This window comes from Eubalaena glacialis, chromosome 12 (genome assembly GCF_028564815.1).
Source record: "Eubalaena glacialis isolate mEubGla1 chromosome 12, mEubGla1.1.hap2.+ XY, whole genome shotgun sequence".
NCBI lineage: Eukaryota > Metazoa > Chordata > Mammalia > Artiodactyla > Balaenidae > Eubalaena > Eubalaena glacialis.
In genome coordinates, this window is record NC_083727.1 from 22,083,040 (window position 1) to 22,100,510 (window position 17,471).

At 35.8% G+C, this 17,471-nt stretch overlaps 1 long non-coding RNA gene across 1 annotated transcript; it reads left to right on the plus strand.

Moving 5' to 3' along the window:
* The first annotated feature begins 1,239 nt into the window (after positions 1-1,239).
* LOC133102473 (uncharacterized) lies at positions 1,240-10,072 on the plus strand. The gene is made up of 4 exons (XR_009702962.1): positions 1,240-1,368; positions 2,562-2,733; positions 8,587-8,759; positions 9,891-10,072. It is a non-coding gene; the product is annotated as an uncharacterized LOC133102473 (long non-coding RNA).
* Positions 10,073-17,471: the final 7,399 nt, after the last annotated feature.

The window sequence follows — 17,471 nt, forward strand, 5'->3', positions numbered from 1 at the left end:
AAAGCTTTAGAAAAAGTAGTGCTGAGATTTGGCGTGAGGCACCGGCTAGATCTCAGACAGATCTGAAACATCCCCTTCACTCCTGAGATCTGTCAGTAACTTTGCCAAAGCTACTTGTCCTGCCAGGAATGCTCTCGGTGTGCACATATCCAGACCCAGCACATTGGGCAAGACTCAGTGAAAGCCCACTTTGCCAGTCCCTCTTCGGGATGTAGGATGTCATCTTCCTGCTTTGAACAATCCACGTGGATGGCTTAGTGGCGATCCAAATTCTACCTGTACTCACTATTTCCTTTGTCAAAAACTGCCCCCTTTGCAGTGTCTGCATTGTCTGGAAGCATCACAAGTGTGCTGTGTTAGAAGAGCCAGATGGCCTGGGGGTGCCAGTCACTTAATGGCACCAAAATATCCCTGGAAGTGTGGCAAATTGAAGGTAATCCACTTACCAGAATTATTCTCAGGGAGGAAACGTTTTCATAAACTGCTTCAGTGGATGGGTGACTGGTGAGAGAGCCCTCCTAATGCGCTCTAGAATAATAGTAAATCATTGCTAAATTTCTTCTCCCCAGTGGGTGTCAGGATAATTGCAGAGCTTTTGTTTTGCTGAGTAGACCATATGCAGGAGTTTGGGACTAGAACTTACTTGCTCAGGGGAGTAGAGAAGAGGCAGACCCCTACCACCAGGGGGGCTTTTTTCCCAACAGCCTTCAGCCTCTAGTCTAAATAAATGTTCAACAGATAGTTTAAAGATATTTCAGAAGTCTTAAATCCAAATCCTTCAGAGACCAGGCATGTATATAATTCAGTCAAGCTAGACGTAAGATAAGAGTGTAAAATTGGATCTTTGAAAAACTGGAGCAAATGCCCTATGTAGACTCATTGTAGCCCAAATTTTTAAAAATTGTGTCAGCCAAAACAACAACAACGAGAACAACACCACCACACCTGTATGCTGGAGTCAGCTAGCAGGCTGCAGGGTGGGACTTTGGAAGAGTGCCATGTTAACATCTTACCCAGGGTGTCCAAAAAACCCTCTCAAGCCTGCTGGACTCTGCACACAGAAGAAGAGAACAGACCCAAAAGGACGTTTGGAGCGTGCAGTGATGTGTCTGGGCCAAGCCACGATTCTGTGTAAAGTCAAAATCTGCTGAAAGGACTTCTGAGAAGTATTCCATTAGTACACCCCTCCCTACAGCCCTACCCCCATCCTTATTTTTCCTGTTTCACTGTGTACAGGATGACTGGAGCTTCAGTAGTCACCTTGTGAGCATGAAGAAAAGAATCAGAGGATCCCAGAGCTCTTTGCCCTAACATCTATAACCTGCTGAACCCATGCCAGCAGTGGCCTCCTTCCAGGCTTCTTGTGATGTGAGAATAACCCCCTATTTGTTGAAAGCAATGTAGTAGGGTGTTCTGTTACACGCAGCTAAATGATGATAGCAGGAGATACTTGGGGTGATTTCCTGGCAGGCTTCAAAAAAGTGCTGAGTCATAGGATAGTGGGCTAGTGCTAAGGAAACCAGGGTTCAAGTGTATTTTTTACTTAATAAACACCCATATAACACCTACTGTGGGCCAGGCTCTGATCTAAGCACTTTACAAATATTAGCTCTTCTTATCCTCACTGAGAATGGTTACTATTATTATCTGCATCTTACATAAAAGGAAATGGAGACAGAGAGAAAATTAGGTAAACTGCCCAAAAAGTCACACAGCCAGCAAAGGGCAGAGCTGGGATATGAAATCATGTACTTTGGGGTTTTAATCATAACACCACGCTGCGGATACTGCCCGTCAGTGCCTCTCACACCCCAGGTTTAATTCCCTTTCTGTTACTGAAGAGCCATGTGCTCTGGGTTGTGTTTTCTCGTATGTTACAGTTCCCACCACCCCTCACAGGCAGCTGCCTGCTCCACCACGCAGACATATCTGATATATCTGACAGAAATATATCATATGAGGCAGAAACAACATCTGTATCTCAGCATCTTTGTGGACATCATCGTCTGATTTATAAGGATGAGAAAATTTTAGATACGAATTCCCCAAGCCACAAATCATTTTATAATAATTTTCATAAAACTTCCATGATTGACAATCTTTTAGTTATCATTAGACCATGTCATTTAGTTTCACGGCACCTGAGGCATCTGAAGTTATCTTTTAAAAACTTGAGCTATTTTCTTTAAATGAATGCTTCATCAATACCTACTTACACTCCATTTCACCATTATCCCTTTCACATAAACTACAATTTCATCACCAGATTCATTCAATAATTATATGGTTTCATTTATTTTCTAGAATTGCATAATGATGTTCTTTTACAGTTTGCTTAAACTGATGAATTATGTTTTTCAAAATACTCTTTTCTTCTACCTTCATAAGTGTTGGAAAATATATACTATGGAAAATATACTATGGAAAACAATATGGAGATTCCTCAAAAAATTAAAAATAGAACTACCATATGATCCAGCAATTCCACTCCTGAGTATTTATCTGAAAACAACCAAAAACACTAATTACAAAAGATATATGCACCTCTGTGTTCATTGCAGCATTATTTACAGTATTCAAGATATGGAAGCAACCTAAGTAACCATCAACAGATGAGTGGACAAAGAAGATGTGATATATATATATCTGGAATACTACTCAGCCATAAAAAAGAATGAAAGCTTGCCATTTGTGACAACATGGATGGACCTAGAGAGTCTCATACTAAGTGAAGTAAGTCAAACAGAGAAAAAAAAAATCATGATGTTACTTATATGTGGAATCTAAAGAAAAAAACAAATCAAATGAACAAGTATAACAAAACAGAAACAGAGTTATAGATACAGTGAACAAACAGATGGTTGCCAGAGGGGAGAGAGGTGGGGGGGAGGAAAGAAATAGGTGAGAGATATTAAGAGGTACAAACTTCCAATTACAAAATAAATTAGTCACAGGTGTGAAATGTACAGTGTGGGAAATATAGTCAATAACTATATAATATCATAACTAGACTTACTGTGGTGATCAGTTTGAAATGTATAGAAATATTGAATCACTATGTTGTGTAATAGGAACTAGCATAGTGTTGTAGGTCAATTATACTTCAAAAACAAAGAAACAAACTCACTCATAGAAAAAGAGATCAGATTTGTGGTTACCAGAGGTGGGGGGTGGGAGAGGGGAAATTGGATGAAGGTGGTCAAAAGGTAGAAACTTCCAGTAATAAGATGGATAAGCACTGAGGATGTGATGTACAACATGATAAATATAATTAACACTGCTGTATGTTATATATGAAAGTTGTGAAAAGAGTAAACCCTAAGTTCAGAAGAAAAAAATTTTTTTTCTAATTCTTTAATTTTGTATGTATATGAGATGATGGATGTTCACTAAACTTATTGTGATAATCATTTCGTGATGCATGTAAATCAAATAATTATACTGTACACCTTAAACTTACACAATGCTGTATGCCAGTTATATCTCAGTAAAACTGGAAGAAAAAATATATATATTGGCAGCCAGACATCTTTATATTGGCAGTGAGAATGATAGAATCTTCTTTTTGGATGAAAAGTTAGAGATCAACTAGTCTAAGCCTCTCATTTTATAGATGATGGGACTGAGGCTGAGGAGAGTTAAATGACTTTTTTAGTGTATTTTTTCTTTTCTTTTTATTTTGTTTAAATTAATAGATTTTATTTTTTAGAGCAGTTTCAGGTTTATAGAAAAATGGAGCAGAAAGTATAGAGTTCTCATATATTCCCTCTCTCCCTGCCACACACAGTTTCCCCTATTATTAATATCTTACATTAGTGTGGTATTTTGTTACAATTGATCATTATTACTAATAAAAGTCCATAGTTACATTAGGGATCACTTTTTGTGTTGTCCAGTTCTATGGGTTTGACAAATGTATGATGTCATGTATCCAGTGTTGGAAATATGTAAATTTAATGTTAATAGATGCTAGAAGCTCATCTCCTAAATCTCAACATTACTTCTGATTAAAATTCTTAGTGAGCTATGAAAGAAACAAGCTTTCTTAACTTGATAAGGAGTATTTTTCAGAAATCCAGAACAAATATGATACTTAGTAATTAAATATCAAAAATAATTACATTGAAGTCATAAATTAAAGAAATCTTTCTGCTAATACCACTATCAGTCAATAATATTCTGGAACTTCTAACCAATGAAAGAATATAAGGAAAAGAAATAAAGTATACATATTGGGAGAAAATGTACTATCACTTAACAACAATTATATAACACCCTTGGAGCAAGACCAAGAAAATTATTTGACGTATTAATAGCAACAGAAAGTAAGTACAGGGAAACAGTCAATTCAAGAGTAATATACCAAAAATCAATACCAAGTTAGAAAATGAAACTGGAGAGAAGACTCATTAAAAACACTAATAAACATACTTAGAAATAAATCCAACAAGAAAGACGTAAGCCTTTAATGAAATACAAAAAGCAAAATAAAGAATAAACATAACCATATCGGGGAAAAAGTATAAAGTGATAAATTATAATAAAGTTATTGCAACTACAATTGAAAACTAAATGTAACATTTTCAGAACCTTGAAAAATTATTTTTAAATTTCACTTGGAAAAGAATAAATAAGTTAGAACAGCCAAGAAAAATATACAAAGGATTAATGAAATCTAGACTTGTAGTTTATTAGAACATATTACAAAAATAATAAATGTCCCAGAAGAAAATAATTTTTATGTGATGAATACCTTGCTAAATAACAGCATGATAGAAACCATAAAGAAAAAGATGAACAGAAATGATTATATAAACAAAGATAAAAGACAAATGACAAAGGAGGGAAATTTAACTGTCAAATCTGTGAGATAAAGGAAAACACTACTGTGTAAAATACCCAAAAAATATGAACATAAAATTCATAAAAGAATTCAGATGATCATGAAACATTTTTAAAAAAGATACTCACTTCTGAAAGCAAATTTCACTTAGACTGGTGAAGAATAAAAAGGATTAAAATTTAAAGTATTAGGTATGACCATAAGAAAATAAGGGTTTTCATACATTCTTGGTGGAAAAGTATAAACTGAAATAATATTTCATCTTAGTAATTTCTCTTCTAGGAATTTACCCTACAGAAATATTGTCCCAAGTAATCAGAGGTATATGTATAATGCTGTTACCTTCAGCAAAAACATAAATGCAATCCAAAGGTACGTGACTGAGGGACTGGTTAAATAAATTATGACAACTCCATATAACAGAGAGTGGAATACTACACAGCTATTAAAAAGAGTGGGATGACTCTGTGTATTGATATAGAAAGATGGTCAATGTGTATTGTTAAGTTAAAAAGCTAGTGCAAATCACACACACACACACAAACACTATGATGTACTATTTGGTAGTATTTGGTAGTATGTTTACATACATGTTTGCATAAACACAGTTAAAAAGCTGGAAGGATATATACTACGTGTGATTAGTGGTTTTCTCTAAGGGATAGGGTGGAGATTCTCGCTATTTTCTTCCTTTTAAGTGATTTGTTTCAATGATGCTTATGTTATTTGTAATTAGAAAATCTAAAACAGAAAAACATGAAAATTAAGAAATATATGGTACAAATGGGAACTCAAAGCTAAATTTGTGCTTTAGCTCTAACTTTAAATACTTGAAGGGAAGAAAGTTTGAAAGAAAATTACTTAGGCTAGTCCTAAATCTCTGGAATCAGATAGATTTTGCAGAAATGTTTACCTTGCTCTTCCCCTGATTTTTCTGGATATTACTTGCTGCACTGATTGATGGAGCGTCCAAAGGGATTTGCCTATGATCAGGATGCCAGTGTGTGGCGCCAGAGAGTCACCTAGCCCTAACCAAACTCAAGTGTTAGAGCAGGGTAGGATCCCCCGTCAACAAAACCAGAAACCCATGCCTGCCAAACCAATAATCTGACCTATAGAGCCATTTTTAAAAATCTCTAAATACTCTTCCATTGGTCCATGCACCACCACTGAAAGACAAGTAAAATGACAGCAGTTGCTATATCAGGTAAAACCACCTGAGGCAGCTGCTAGTTTGAGCAAAAGAATTGCCCTCAGGACATGAAAACATATCTTTCATGAAGCAGGACATTGACTTGTAGGGAATAAAAAGAATATTAGAAATTAACTTGGGTAGCTCTTCTGGGACACAGACCATTTGTGATAGAAGCAGAAATTCCCTCAGAGAAAATTGCAGCAAATAGACTATAGCTACAAAATAGAGAACAGCCCAGAATACACAAATGAGCATGCCTCTTTGAACAAGTAACTGTATATCTTTACAGCATCACCTTCACGGCTAACAAATTTCATCTCCTTTACAGCTGTATAACTGTAAAGACAATTTGAAAAACAACACCACTCTTTACACTATTAAAATTTCAGCCCATATATGTACTTGTAAAAAAGGTTTAGATGAGAGGGAAATCCGTACAGTAGTAAATTAATTTTATAAATTATTAACTAGCTGACATTTTAATCTAAGTAAGAGAATCATGAATTTTTCTCAGCATTTACTTTTAGGGAGATAATAAAGTTAGGCTGTAAAAGGATTCACAACATCCTGCTGAACAATAGATGATAAAGTCCAGGCAAATAGTTATTGGCACAAACTTGTTTTTCTCCTTATAGGAAGGGAAATTTCAAGAGTAACTCTGCAAACAGAGTAATTTTTATAGAGTGAAGACAATACTGTGCAGTAAAATGTGCATTTGACTGGGAGGTAGACCACTGGATTCAGGCCCAGTTCTGCTATTTATTAATCTGTGGAATTACATAGCTCATCTTGGGCAACCTCTCCAAACCCTAAACCTCAAGTTCTTTATCAAAAGATGGGATTGAACTAGATGTTTATAGTTATCAAATATAATTGCAGATTTTAACAGAATACTTCATGGTATATATATTCCAGGTTATTAATCCACAGGGAGTTGCTAAATAATGTTAGAATGTGGAGGAATCCAAAGAAGACTTATCTAAGTAAGGACTTCAAACCTATTAAAATGAAAAATAAAGAAAATGGGGGGCTTTCCTGGTGGCGCAGTGGTTGAGACTCTGCCTGCCAATGCAGGGGACACGGGTTCGAGCCCTAGTCTGGGAAGATCCCACATGCCGCGGAGCAACTGGGCCCGTGAGCCACAACTACTGAGCCTGCGCGTCTGGAGCCTGTGCTCCGCAACAAGAGAGGCCGCGATAGTGAGAGGCCCGCGCACCACGATGAAGAGTGGCCCCCGCTCGCCACAACTAGAGAAAGCCCTCGCACAGAAACGAAGACCCAACACAGCCAAAAATAAATAAATAAATAAATTTATAAAAAAAAAAAAAAAAGAAAATGGGAATGAGGAAAAGAAGGAACAGAAGGAGGCAGAGGAGGAAAGAAAAAGGAAAGCAAGAGGTGAAGGAAAGAAGTAAGGAAGTAAATTTAGAATGATTTCAAGTTTTAATCTAATCTTTATTGGCAAAAGTTGATTCTGTTTTTCAATAATACTGTTCTTAAAATGTGCTTTTTCCAAATTAACAAAAGTATTTTTTCAAATGAGTTATTACATTTGAAGTCATAGTATATGTTTGTTCTTGATACAGTACAGAGAGTAGTACATAGGCAAATGGGCCAGTTTTTGTACATGAAATACACAAAATATATGTATAAATGTCATATTACTGGGAAGACATTTTGAGTTGTATAATAACAAAAACACCCGGATCAAATAAATTAGAAATGCTGTTTTCTCATTGAACAGGAAAAATGTTTACAAGAAAAAGAGAAAAAAGAAGAGGAAGATGATGAGAAGCTTGATTTTTTTAAACTAAACTTTTATTTTTGAATTGTTTCAGATTTAAAGAAAAGTCATAGATAGTACAAAAGATTGCTAGATACCCTGGACCCAGTTTCTCTTACTGTTAACACTGTACATTTTATGACACATTTGTAACTAATAATATACAATTGATACATTATAATTAACTAAAGTCCATACATTATTCAGATAGCTATGGTCTTTTTTTGTCCCAGGATCCCATTCAGGATGTCACGTTACCTTTAGTTGTCACGTCTCCAGATTTGAGCTTCCTGTAATTCCCAGTTCCCCACAGCTGCGCCTCCTGCCTTCCCATTTTCTAGAGCAATTCCAGCCCTGAGTCAACGATATTTAATCTGCTCTGGTCCAGCAGAAAGAAGCCTTCACCTAAAATCCCATCATCATCAAACTGACCCCATACTAAAGGTTCCTGCTGAGGTACCAAATCAGTCCTGAAGCTTTCCATGGTGCTCTGTTCCAGCAACTGATTTGCTGAGACCAAGACCCCTTTGCTTTTTATTTGATCTAGTATGAAGTGTCTTCAGCTGAACTTTGACTTCTGCATTCATGCCCTAATCACAACCTCCCTTTGGTGCCATGTTCTTAAAAGATGGTCTTGTACCCAAACCCACTCTTGCTATGTGCCTCTGATTCTAAAGTTGGGCTTCTGCTTTAATCCAGTTCAAGACCTTTCTTAAATGACCTATCTGGATACTCTTAGAAAATGAGGAGCTTGTTTTATTCCAGGCAAATGCTCTGCCGGATATTGGAATCTTGTTCCTGAAATTAAGTCCATCCGTGGACACCTGGATCTCCTGCGGCTGGGACCCACACATTCATTGAGACACTGGTGTTGTGTCATGGATCTCCACTCTCAACCCTGGCGTCTATCACATGAGCCAAGGACTCCCTAGATGAAGGTAATGATTTCCAGGGTCCCCCACGTACTCAATTTTCTCTGAGTAAGTGCCCATGAGCTTGAACCCAGGCTATAAGCCTTAGGATGCAGGTCAGCTTTCCCACTGGACAGAATGGGCCCTTCTGTCAGGCCTGGCTCCTCCCTGCCTGCCCTGTCCCACTGTGAGCCATTGGTCACACTGTCCAAATGAAATTCTCTTTTAACTGAACAACTAAGCAAAAAAGGGGAAACTCAGTTTTTGAATGAAAAAAAATTAGGAAGATTTGGGGCTATTTCCTGAATTTATCTAAATATGTGTTAAATTCTACACTACATTTTGTGATTTTTACTAACCAAAATTGTAATAGTGATTGTCTTTAACAGAGATCTTTCCTTGTTTAACACTACACAAGTCATGATTGGTAAATTTGACCAAGGTAAACTATTTGCTTTAGTTCTTTTATTGGACATAAAATTGATATAATAAAAATTTGAAAATCAAATAAAAATATCTGGAAACACCAAAACCACTGTTTATGTAAATTAAAAATTCTACTCATTTTTGGGATCCTTTTTCTAGCAAGCATGTTTATTTGAAAAATCTGAACAAGTACTTCTTTCACCTAATTTCCAAAATCAGATTCAGCAGCTAACATAAACCATAATTCCTTGAACAATTTCATAGAATAGGCTGTGTCAATAAACTCAATCTAGAAGGTGTTTTTCCTTATATTCCATTCATTTTAATTTATAATTAATGTCTATTATTATTCAATAAAGTTATTCTCTATTTGTAATTATTGGCACCTTTGTATTTAAGTGCTTCTGCAGTCTAGACAGGATACACTTATCTGTATGATAAATAATAGATAAATGATTAGTATGCAATTTGCTGTTAATGTGATTGATGGATTCCCCATTACACTACTTCTCTGTTCTTATTTTAGCTCTGATGCCAGTGGCCTCTGTCACTGTATGATACCTATAATGCCTGCATAAGAATGAATGGGGCTCCTCATGTTTCTTAAATCTGTTCTTCTTGTTTTGTCATTTCACAAAAATGGTGTTAAAAATGGAACGGTACAAAATGGAGCTTCAAATCAGGGTGTATTTTGCTCAATTGCTACTTTGCTATATAAAATTTATTTTTCAGAGGCAGAATCTTGCGGGTATTTAGTGGGAGGTGTGAAGGAAGAGAAACTACAACAGAAGTGCCTTCTTATGGCTGGGTTTACTGAGGTGATACAGAATGAGAGAGCGGACCTTCTCCTTCCTCCTGTGCAAGTTCACAGGGTTTGTAAAGGGTGACCAGAAGGCTGAGGCTGGGAACTTCAGGTGGACCTCAGGAAGTTTGAAAAGGCCTCTGTCAGCAAGCAAATATCCATGTATCACCCTTACTCATATTAAAATTAGAAGAAACCTAATGTATGTTTGGAAACATCCTTGCTTTATTTCTATCAAGAAAAGGACACAAAGAATAGGCTTAGAATATATAAATAATGAATATATAAATAATGAGAACAAGATTAAAATTGGAGAAAATATATTCATGATTACAAGATGTAAAGTACTAAACAAACACAGTGTCCAGATCCTAGTTTCTAATTCTATTCTCCAGAAAAAGGAACCAGGCTTTTTGGAGAAATGACTGATTCTAGGCCTGGAGCAGGCAATACACAAGACAAGCCTGAAGCATTTTGTAGTGTTATAAAGTAGGGAAGTGTTCAACAACAACAACAAAACCAAAGATGGAAGTATGCCAAAGGGAAACAGGAGCCAACAGAAAGAGCTCCCAGTGGCCAAAGCTGGAACCATTTGAGCAGGAAAAGATATAATGTAGTATTGAATTATAACGCAAAGTATTTAACAAATATCCATGAGTTTCTTACTGGCGTAAATAAATGAATGAATAAATAACTGCACATGCAGAAGAATTTCCAAACAGTTTATATAGATACTGCCTTCTCAAGGAGGTGGAGAATAACGTCCACCCCTTAAGTGTGGGCTACTCATAGTGGCGCCCTTCCAAAGAGTACAGTATGGAAAGAGGGGGAAAGAGTGACCCCACAGTGGAGAAGGCTTAAGGACACTACCTCAGCCAAGAGATCAAACTTAACATGATTAGTGATAAGTCATGTTGATAGCATGTACCTTTGATATGAGGTGATAAAAATACTACTCCACCTCTGTGTTCTTCCTCTCCCAAATTCATAACCCCTGTCTAGTCATGAGGAAAATATCATAAAAGTACAATTTGAGGGATATTTTACAAAGTACTTGACCAGTATTCCTCAAAACTGTTAAGACCGTGAAAAACAAGGCAAGTCTGAGAAAGTGCCACAGTGTGGAGGATCCTTAGGAGATCCTTAAGGATCCTGGAACAGAAAAAGGACAATAGGTAGAATCTAAGGACATCTGAATAAAGTATGGACATTAGTAAATAATAATGTACCAACGTTGACTCATTAGTTGTGACAAATGTACTCTACTAATGTCAGGTGTTGACAGCTGGGGAAAATGGGTACAAGGCTTATGGGAACCTTCTTACAATCTTTACAATTTTCCTATAAATCTAAAAATATTCTAGAATAAAAAGTTCATTTAAAAATAAATTTTAAAAAAATTTTAATTTTAAAAAAAGTACTAGACCACAACATCAAAGTAGATAGAAGTCCTCATTCATAGAACTCTAATAATCCAAGATTCAGACTAAAAATTACACGTAGAGCTGTTCAAAACAGAATTAATCAAGATAGCAAAAAAGTTAGGGGAAATTGGGGAAGATAAGAATAAAATCATCATATTAGGCAGCCATTTGGTGTCAATTTTTCAAAAGTATAATGGCATAGGAGAATGCATATGAAATAATATTAAATGAAAAGATGATATTATATAGAGAGACTGTCATACAGACTGAAGTAAGTCAGAGAGAGAAAAACAAATATCATATACTAATACATATATGTGGAATCTAAAAAAAAAATGGCATAGATGATCTTATTTGCAAAGGAGAAATAGAGACACAGATGTAGAGAACAAAGGTATGGATACCAAGGGGGAAGCGGGGGGGGGTAGAATCAATTGGGAGATGGGGATTGACACATATACACTATTGATACTATGTATAAAATAGATAACTAATGGGAACCTACTGTATAGCACAGGGAACTCTACTCAGTGCTCTGCAATGACCTAAACAGGAAGGAAATCCAAAAAAGAGGGGATATGTGTATACGTATAGCTGATTCACTTGGCTGTACAGTAGAAACAACTGTAACACAACATTGTAAAGCAACTATACTCCAGTAAAAAAAATGCAAAAAAATATGAACAACACATATATCAAAATATGTGTATTTTGGTTCAAGCGTTCAGGGGGGAGGGTAATTTTAGCATTATGTTTTTAAAAACTTCAAATAGACGTACCATATGTTGCAAGCCCTGAGTCTGACTACTCGACGATATTCAAAACCCCTCTTCCTGCCTTTTCCTATTATAGAATCAGGAATTAGGAAGTCTAAAATAATCACCTATCCTAGTAGCAAGGGGTGTGCTGTGATGGAATGCAGGTAGATGTCCCTGGGGAGGCCCTTCCTGAACAAATGATGATGGTTCACGAGGAGAAAGCTTTGTGCTCTTCCTTCTCTGAATCAGCATTACTGACACATGCCCGTAAGCGCAACAGCCATCTTTCAACCCAGGGGATGCAAGCCGAATGCCAAATCTGGCAAAACTGATCAGAAGAAGACAGGCTTTCTGATGATATCATTGAGCACCTGTACCAGGCAGACCTTGACTCCTGGCCTTTTGTGGCCTGAGACAATTAGACCTCTTACTTTTGAAAACCACTGTGGTCAGATTTTTATGTTGTCTGTAGCCAGATGCAATCCTAATAGTTAGAATAAAGAAATAGGGAAACAGGGCCTGAAGGGTGTAACTTGAGGCAAACTTTCTACAGTCAATATGGAGATATGTGACAAAAACTTTTAAATTTGAATACGTACATATTTCGCCTATTTGTATTCTATGGGAAAAATTACGGATATGTATAAAGATTCAAATATATGAACACTAATTTGACCACTGTTAATAATATAAAAAAAAGAATCCATGTCCCAACAATATGTTATTTACCTAAGTATTGTAAAATGTTTACATAAATTATGGTACAATCATCCAATAGGATACTTCACAGTCATTAAAACTCAGGTTGTATAAGTTCACAGGAAAAGTTTCATAATAAATGTAAGAAGGAGTTTTTTTCAAAGTAGGAGCCATCTGATTTTTAAATAAAATAATAATAATTATTGCTATATAATATTAATAGTGTATAATAATAGATACTAATATATAATATTCTATAATACATTGATATATAACACATGTATGTTATATAAATCTATATAACTATATGTAATAAATGTAATTGTATAATACAATGTAATTGTAAAATATATAAAAGTATAATTGTAATACATGGACAGAAAAGTTTTGGGTGGCGATCATATTGCAATATATAAATGTGTCAAATCAACATGCTATACACTTTAAGCTTACACAATGGCATGTGTCAATTACACCTCAAAAAACAGAAAGAAAAAAATTGGAGGGGATTTACTAATCAAAATTATAATAGTGGTTGTCTTTAACAGTGATTTTTATTTTTATTGTGTTACACTTCACATTTTTTACATTACATTTTTTCTACATTTTCAAGGTTTACATAGATTCTATATTACTTTTTAAACCAGAAAATATGCATATTATTTTAAAAAATTTAATCATGCTTAGAAATAGGCTGTGATATGAACGTAAATTCAATAAAGTTATTTTCAAATGGTTTGACCATAGCCTTACTCTTAATTAAATGCATTCCACCATGAGAAGAATTACTCTGCCTTGTGCTTTAGAGTCTAGAAAGCCGCAATTTGGTGTAACTAGGAAGCTGGATCTTACATGTGTTAATACACATTTCTTATGCGTTCCATGGAGTAGGGAGATAGCAGTGTTTTAAATATAGCCCTTGTAAAATCTGGAAATTTGAGTCCTAAATTTTGATTATTTGCATCTTCAATCGTGTTTCCACTAAGTCTCTTCATTCTTTGGTAATTATGTATTCCTATATGTAAAAGGTCACCTTCTATTATTAAATCAGGAGGCATTCTGGGAAAATGATGTGTTCAGTGACACTCTACCCCTGGCAAAGGGTGAGCTGAAGTGCTTTCCTTTCACTTTCACACATACTACCTCACTCATCTCCACAACCTCCTAAAAGGCAGATAAGCAACAGATGTTACCATTACAAACAATCATCAGATGAAGCAGTGGAGTAAGCAGGCGTAGTGGGATGAGGATAAGTTGATTTGCAGACCACGTGGGAGAAGATTTCAGAGCCAAGGATGAATCCAGGGTTACAGCATCAGGTAAAAATGTACTTGCTCAACATTCCAGAGAGGGAACTCCTCTGCTGCCTGACTTCTCCAGGCTATTCAAGGCCATCTTCTAGGGTGGAATGAGGGACAGCAGCTCACATGACTACTTTATGAAGCAGAAAATGGCATGCTACGTGGAGAAAAACCCAGGAAAAGACCCACATTAGCACACTCTTGGTCCCCTTACAGATTTCTTAGGCTTTCCCACTTAAAAGGAGTTGCTATCAGCACAATTCAGGGGCCTGGTGAGTTCTTTGTCCCTGGCATGGCTCCGTTAACTCCAACCCGACTGGGATGGGGATAGAGGAGATTCCTTCCATCTCTACTTTGAAAAAAAAATTAAAGTAGTTCAAGAAAAACACTTAGACTAGAGGAAAGATATGGAAATGTAGAAAGGGATACAATGTACCCCTGAAAAAAATGTCAGGACTCTGCCCTCGCTCTCTCTCTCTCTTTATTTATGCCAACCTGGGTGGGAAAATGTGGCAGTGTACACTTTCTGAGGATTTTTTTCCATTTTTATAAAAGCCTGGAATTTTACCTGAGTAGCTTCAGGATGTGGGCTACTCTTCAAGTATTGTTATGCCAGTTACATGCTAATCATATTAATTTTCACTCTTGTGTTGAAAAGATATATGATGTTTGAAGATTGATTAAAAATTCAGGAGAGTCATTTTGAAAACTCCTACCAAGTGAAATTGTCCATATGATAGTCATTTCTCTAAAATTGTGACTGAATTTCCCTTTTTCACAGAAATTCCAATGGAAAATGTCTTTTAGGGTCTCAATCCCATTTCTCAGTGCAGAAGAGACTGAAGTTACTCTTTTGGATTCCTGCATAGACAGGTTGTTGAACTTCACCCAGAGCTCAGCCAGGCTTTTTTCTGTTATTGCCTAACTAGTAAGTCATTTGGGACAACAAATGGCTCATTCATTGACTCTCTAAACTTAGTTCCTCTTTGCCATGCTCTGAGCCCAGAATTTTATGATGACTCAAATATTAGCTCCACAGTCCTGCTTATGACCCATGTTTGAGGCATTCTGTGCAGCACCAGCAAGATCTTGAATGGCAGTTTCACATTCTTCCCAACCCACCCTCACCTTCTGACTCCAGTATCAGTTGGATAGTATGTAAAATCCCAAGGTATGTTTCAACTGGCAAGACTGAAAGCCAACAACAATTTCGATTTTAAAGCCAATCACTTGATGAAAACCCAAGCTTCCACATGTCTTTTCTCATCTTTCTACTACCATCTATTATTCATTCCGTTTTTGAGGTTCATATTTTAAGATTGATTAAAGAGGTGGAACATGAGCTTTCATTTTCATTAATAGAGTATTAAATTATTGCCTAATGAAAGAAGGCAGTGTTCCATAGAGAAATGTCTGACTCCAGGACTGAGACCAAAAAAGTGCAAGATAAATATGTTGTGGTACCAGAAAACAAGGAGGTGCCTAAAAGTGATGGGGAAATGTCAAAAATATACAGGAGTCAATTTGAATGGAATTTCAATGGTCAAATCTGGGGCAATTTGAGCAAAAAATGAATGAATTAATAATGATTATAATGGATTAAAATCTATAGGCTAAAATAACAAGCCATGAATGCATACTGATGTAAATAGATAATTGCAACAAATAAATAAGTGGAGAGAGTGGAAAGCTCTTCCTCATGCTAGAGTTCCAACTAACAAATAGAGAAGGAAGGGTGAAAACAGAAAATCATCACTTGGCAACCAACACGGTAATAAATGTTTCAGGCAAGAATCAGCAATAGATGCCAAAATTACTGGGTGAAAAATATGATGAGAAATGGGATATTTATGTAGTCTCAAAGTATCTCTCTACAAGTTACTTATTGATTGAAATGGGAAAATAGTAACCACAGTGAAGAAACCTGGAAGATATCATCTTAACCAACTAATCAAAGTTAACATTACCAGTAGTGAGATGATGATCAACAGCAGGTGTCTGCTGATGTGTTACAGTGAAGAGGACACGATAACATTTCTGTGGAATTTTTATCCAAAATAAATAACCTGAGTTTAATCTTGAGAAAATATCAGATAAATCTAAATTTAGGAACATTTTAAAAAATAACTGACCAGCACTCTTCAAACGTGTCGAGGGCGTGAAAGACAAAGAAAGATTGAGGGACAGTTCCAGATTAAAGGAAACTAAGAATATGTGGCAACTAAGTGTCACAGGAGATCCTGGAATGAATTGGATCCTGGACAAGAAGAATGACTTTCGAAGGATAATTGATAAAAATGTGAGTAAGATTCAATGATTGTACTGACCAATGTTAATTTCTTTATTTTTATCTCTTGGTTATACATGATGTTAACTCTTGGGGAATCTGAGTGAAGTTATATGGAGAATGTGATTATTTTATAAATCTGAAATTATATGAAAATTAAGTAAAAAATTATTTTCAATGCATAAAAATGGGTTGAAAAATAATTTTACATAGAATTTGAAGTACTTTTAGTAGTAACCATCCTGTGAGGCAGTATCGATATTTTTAAGATAAGGAATAAGTTAAGAAAGTTGAAGTCACTTGCTATAAGATCACAGGGTTAGTGAATGTTGACTTCAAGACCTTCTGACTTTAAAGCCTTAAAAGATAAGTGCTACGTTAGAATTCAATTTCATCATATAATTATGCCATTGTTATTCTGCTTTAAAAATCACCTTTATTGAGAAATAATTTATATACAATAATATGTACCTATTTTAACAGTACAGTTTGGTGAGTTTTGAGAGATATAGATAGCCATGTAACAACCACCACGATCAAACTATAGAACATTCTGTCAAACCCCAGAATTCCCTTATGTACCTTTGTAGTCAATTGCTGCCATTCTCCCAGCCCCAAGCAGTCATATCTGCTCTCTGTCCATTTAAATTGAATTTGTCATTTTAAGGCCTCATATAAATGGAATCATGTGGTGTATATTCTTTTGTGTCTGACATCTCTTGCTCAAGATAATGTTTTGAAACTCATCCCTGCTGTTGACTATGTCAGTAATTTGTTATTTTTTTATAGTAGTAGTCCTTTGTATGCATATGCCACAATTTCTTTATCCATTCACCATTTGTTGATGAGCATTTGAGCTATTTACATCTTTGGTTATTATAAATAAAGTTGCAATGGACATTAATGTACAAGTCTTTTTGTGGACATGTGTTTTCATTTCTCTTGTGTAAATATCTAGAAATGGGACTTCTTGGTTGTATAGTAAGCATATGTTAACTTTATGAGAAACTGTCAAGTTGTTTTTCCACAATGGTGTACCAGT